Here is a 6,000-nt window from a genome sequence, read left to right on the forward strand (position 1 = left end):
GGGTGACTCTAGAATGCGTTTGTACAATATGGGTATCAAACGAAAGGTGTTAATGAGTATTTTAAAAGGGCGTGGGGCTTAGTTCTATAGGTGGACGCCGTTTCGAGATATCACCATAAAGGTGGACCAGGGGGTGACTCTAGAATGCGTTTGTACAATATGGGTATCAAACGAAAGGTGTTAATGAATATTTCAAAAGGGCGTGGGGTTTAGTTCTATAGGTGGACGCCTTTTCGAGATATCGCCATTAAGGTGGACCAGGGGTGACTCTAGAATGTGTTTGTACGATATGGGTATCAAATTAAAGCTATTAATGAGGGTTTTAAAAGAGAGTGGCGGTAGTTGTATAGGTGGTCCCCTTTTCGAGATATCGGCATAAAGGTGGACCAGGGGTGACTCTAGAATGCGTTTGTACAATATGGGTATCAAACGAAAGGTGTTAATGAGGATTTTAAAAGAGCGTGGGGCTTAGTTCAATAGGTGGACGCCTTTTCGAGATATCGCCATTAAGGTGGACCAGGGGTGACTCTAGAATGTGTTTGTAATATATGTGTAATAAATTAAAGGTATTACTGAGGGTTTTAAAAGGGAGTGGTGGTAGTTGTATAGGTGGTCGCCTTTTCGCGATATCGGCATAAAGGTGGACCAGGGGTGACTCTAGAATGCGTTTGTACAATATGGGTATCAAACGAAAGGTGTTAATGAGTATTTTAAAAGGGCGTGGGGCTTAGTTCTATAGGTGGACGCCTTTTCGAGATATCGCCATTAAGGTGGACCAGGGGTGACTCTAGAATGCGTTTGTACAATATGGGTATCAAACGAAAGGTGTTAATGAGTATTTTAAAAGGGCGTGGGGCATAGTTCTATAGGTGGACGCCTTTTCGAGATATCGCCATTAAGGTGGACCAGGGGTGACTCTAGAATGCGTTTGTACAATATGGGTATCAAACGAAAGGTGTTAATGAGTATTTCAAAAGGGCGTGGGGTTTAGTTCTATAGGTGGACGCCTTTTCGAGATATCGCCATTAAGGTGGACCAGGGGTGACTCTAGAATGTGTTTGTACGATATGGGTATCAAATTAAAGCTATTAATGAGGGTTTTAAAAGAGAGTGGCGGTAGTTGTATAGGTGGTCCCCTTTTCGGGATATCGGCATAAAGGTGAACCAGGAGTGACTCTAGAATGCGTTTGTACAATAAGGGTATCAAACGAAAGGTGTTAATGAGTAATTCAAAAGTTCGTGGGGTTTAGCTCTATAGGTGGACCAGGGGGTGACTCTAGAATGCGTTTGTACAATATGGGTATCAAACGAAAGGTGTTAATGAGTATTTCAAAAGGGCGTGGGGTTTAGTTCTATAGGTGGACGCCTTTTCGAGATATCGCCATTAAGGTGGACCAGGGGTGACTCTAGAATGTGTTTGTACGATATGGGTATCAAATTAAAGCTATTAATGAGTATTTTAAAAGGGCGTGGGGCATAGTTCTATAGGTGGACGCCTTTTCGAGATATCGCCATTAAGGTGGACCAGGGGTGACTCTAGAATGCGTTTGTACAATATGGGTATCAAACGAAAGGTGTTAATGAGTATTTCAAAAGGGCGTGGGGTTTAGTTCTATAGGTGGACGCCTTTTCGAGATATCGCCATTAAGGTGGACCAGGGGTGACTCTAGAATGTGTTTGTACGATATGGGTATCAAATTAAAGCTATTAATGAGGGTTTTAAAAGAGAGTGGCGGTAGTTGTATAGGTGGTCCCCTTTTCGGGATATCGGCATAAAGGTGAACCAGGAGTGACTCTAGAATGCGTTTGTACAATAAGGGTATCAAACGAAAGGTGTTAATGAGTAATTCAAAAGGTCGTGGGGTTTAGCTCTATAGGTGGACGCCTTTTCGAGATATCGCCATTAGGGTGGACCAGGGGTGACTCTAGAATGTGTTTGTACTATATGTGTATCAAATTAAAGGTATTACTGAGGGTTTTAAAAGGGAGTGGTGGTAGTTGTATAGGTGGTCGCCTTTTCGCGATATCGGCATAAGGGTGGACCAGGGGTGACTCTAGAATGCGTTTGTACAATATGAGTATCAAACGAAAGGTGTTAATGAGTATTTTAAAAGGGCGTGGGGCATAGTTCTATAGGTGGACGCCTTTTCGAGATATCGCCATTAAGGTGAACCAGGGGTGACTCTAGAATGCGTTTGTACAATATGGGTATCAAACGAAAGGTGTTAATGAGTATTTCAAAAGGGCGTGGGGTTTAGTTCTATAGGTGGACGCCTTTTCGAGATATCGCCATTAAGGTGGACAAGGGGTGACTCTAGAATGTGTTTGTACGATATGGGTATCAAATTAGAGCTATTAATGAGGGTTTTAAAAGAGAGTGGCGGTAGTTGTATAGGTGGTCCCCTTTTCGGGATATCGGCATAAAGGTGAACCAGGAGTGACTCTAGAATGCGTTTGTACAATAAGGGTATCAAACGAAAGGTGTTAATGAGTATTTTAAAAGGGCGTGGGGCTTATTTCTATAGGTGGACGCCTTTTCGAGATATCGCCATAAAGGTGGACCAGGGGTGACTCTAGAATGCGTTTGTACAATATGGGTATCAAACGAAAGGTGTTAATGAGTATTTTAAAAGGGCGTGGGGCATAGTTCTATAGGTGGACGCCTTTTCGAGATATCGCCATTAAGGTGGACCAGGGGTGACTCTAGAATGCGTTTGTACAATATGGGTATCAAACGAAAGGTGTTAATGAGTATTTCAAAAGGGCGTGGGGTTTAGTTCTATAGGTGGACGCCTTTTCGTGATAAGGTGGACCAGGGGTGACTCTAGAATGCGTTTGTACAATATGAGTATCAAACGAAAGGTGTTAATGAGTATTTTAAAAGGGCGTGGGGCTTAGTTTTATAGGTGAACGCCTTTTCGAGATATCGCCATAAAGATGGCCCAGGGGTGACTCTGGAATGCGTTTGTACAATATGGGTATCAAACGAAAGGTGCTAATGAGTATTTAAAAAGGGCGTGCGGTTTAGTTCTATAGGTGGACGCCTTTTCGAGATATCGCCATTAGGGTGGATCAGGGGTGACTCTAGAATGTGTTTGTACTATATGTGTATCAAATTAAAGGTATTACTGAGGGTTTTAAAAGGGAGTGGTGGTAGTTGTATAGGTGGTCGCCTTTTCGCGATATCGGCATAAGGGTGGACCAGGGGTGACTCTAGAATGCGTTTGTACAATATGAGTATCAAACGAAAGGTGTTAATGAGTATTTTAAAAGGGCGTGTGGCTTATTTCATTGGTGGACGCCTTTTCGAGATATTGCCATAAAGGTGGACCAGGGGTGACTCTAGAATGCGTTTGTACAATATGGGTATCAAACGAAAGGTGTTAATGAGTATTTTAAAAGGGCGTGTGGCTTAGTTCTTTGGTGGACGCCTTTTCGAGATATTGCCATAAAGGTGGACCAGGGGTGACTCTAGAATGCGTTTGTACAATATGGGTATCAAACGAAAGGTGTTAATGAGTATTTTAAAAGGGCGTGTGGCTTAGTTCTTTGGTGGACGCCTTTTCGAGATATTGCCATAAAGGTGGACCAGGGGTGACTCTAGAATGCGTTTGTACAATATGGGTATCAAACGAAAGGTGTTAATGAGTATTTTAAAAGGGCGTGTGGCTTAGTTCTTTGGTGGACGCCTTTTCGAGATATTGCCATAAAGGTGGACCAGGGGTGACTCTAGAATGCGTTTGTACAATATGGGTATCAAACGAAAGGTGTTAATGAGTATTTTAAAAGGGCGTGGGGCTTAGTTCTATAGGTGAACGCCTTTTCGAGATATCGCCATATAGATGGCATAGGGGTGACTCTGGAATGCGTTTGTACAATATGGGTATCAAACGAAAGGTGCTAATGAGTATTTAAAAAGGGCGTGCGGTTTAGTTCTATAGGTGGACGCCTTTTCGAGATATCGCCATAAAGGTGGACCAGGGGTGACTCTAGAATGCGTTTGTACAATATGGGTATCAAACGAAAGGTGTTAATGAGTATTTTCAAAGGGCGTGGGGCTTAGTTCTATAGGTGGACGCCTTTTCGAGATATCGCCATAAAGGTGGACCAGGGGTGACTCTAGAATGTGTTTGTACGATATGGGTATCAAATGAAAGGGGTTAATTGAGAATTTTAAAAGGGAGTGGACCTTAGTTCTATAGGTGGACGTCTTTTCGAGATATCGCCATAAAGGTGGACCAGGGGTGACTCTAGAATGCGTTTGTGCAATATGGGTATCAAACGAAAGGTGTTAATGAGTATTTCAAAAGGGCGTGGGGCTTAGTTTTATAGGTTGACGCCTTTTCGAGATATCGCCATTAAGGTGGACCAGGGGTGACTCTAGAATGTGTTTGTACGACATCGGTATCAAATTAAAGGGATTAATGAGGCTTTTAAAAGTGAGCGGTGGTAGTTGTATAGATGGTCGCCTTTTCGAGATATCGCCATAAAGGTGGACCAGGGGTGACTCTAAGCTTTGTTTGTACGATACGGGTATCAAATGAAAGGTGTTAATGATTCTTTTTAAAAGGGAGTGGGCCTTAGTTCTATAGGTGGTCGACTTTTCGAGATATCGCCATAAAGGTGGACCAGGGGTGACTCTAGAATATGTTTGTACGATATGGGTATCAAATGAGTATTCTAAAAGAGCGTGGGCTTAGTTCTATAGGTGGACGCCTTTTCGATATATCGCCATAACGGTGGACTAGGGGTGACTCTAGAATGTGTTTGTACGATATGGGTATCAAATTAAACGTATTAATGAGGCTTTTAAAATGGAGTGGTGGTAGTTGTATATGTGAAGGCGTTTTCCAGATATCGACCAAAATGTGGACCAGGGTGACCCAGAACATCATCTGTTGGATACCGCTAATTTATTTATATATATAATACCACGAACAGTATTCCTGCCAAGATTTCAAGGGTTTTTTATTTCGCCCTGCAGAACTTTTTCATTTCATTCTACTTAATATGGTAGGTGACACCCATTTTACAAAGTTTTTTTCTAAAGTTATATTTTGCGTCAATAAACCAATTCAAATACCATGTTTCATCCCTTTTTTCGTATTTGGTATAGAATTATGGCATTTTTTTTCGTTTTTGGTAATTTTCGATATCGAAAAAGTGGGCGTGGTCATAGTCGGATTTCGACTATTTTTTATACCAATACAAAGTGAGTTCAGATAAGTACGTGAACTGAGTTTAACGGCCGAGCGGAAGGACAGACGGTCGACTGTGCATAAAAACTGGGCGTGGCTTCAACCGATTTCGCCCTTTTTCACAGAAATAAGTTACTGTCCCAGAATCTAAGCTCCTACCAAATTTCACAAGGATTGGTAAATTTTTGTTCGACTTATGGCATTAAAAGTATCCTAGACAAATTAAATGAAAAAGGGCGGAGCCACGCGCATTTTGAAATTTTCTTTTATTTTTGCTTTTTGTTGCACCATATCATTACTGGAGTTGAATGTTGACATAATTTACTTATATACTGTAAAGATATTAAATTTTTTGTTAAAATTTGACTTAAAAAAAAATTTTTTTTTAAGTGGGCGTGGTCATTCTACGATTTTGCTAATTTTTATTAAGCATACATATAGTAATAGAGTAACGTTCCTGCCAATTTTCATCATGATATCTTCAACCACTGCCAAATTACAGCTTGCAAAATTTTAAATTACCTTCTTTTAAAAGTGGGCGGTGCCACGCCCGTTGTCCAAAATTTTCATAATTTTCTATTCAGCGTCATCAGTTCAACTCACCTATCAAGTTTCATCGCTTTATCCGTCTTTGGTAATGAATCATCGCACTTTTTCGGTTTTTCGAAATTTTCGATATCGAAAAAGTGGGCGTGGTTATAGTCCGGTGTTGTTCATTTTAAATAGCGATCTGAGATGAGTGCTCAGGAACCTACATACCGAATTTCATCAGGATACCTCAAAATTTACTCAAGTCATCGTG

Source organism: Eurosta solidaginis, chromosome 1, assembly GCF_040869045.1.
Source record: "Eurosta solidaginis isolate ZX-2024a chromosome 1, ASM4086904v1, whole genome shotgun sequence".
NCBI classification, from domain to species: Eukaryota; Metazoa; Arthropoda; class Insecta; order Diptera; family Tephritidae; genus Eurosta; species Eurosta solidaginis.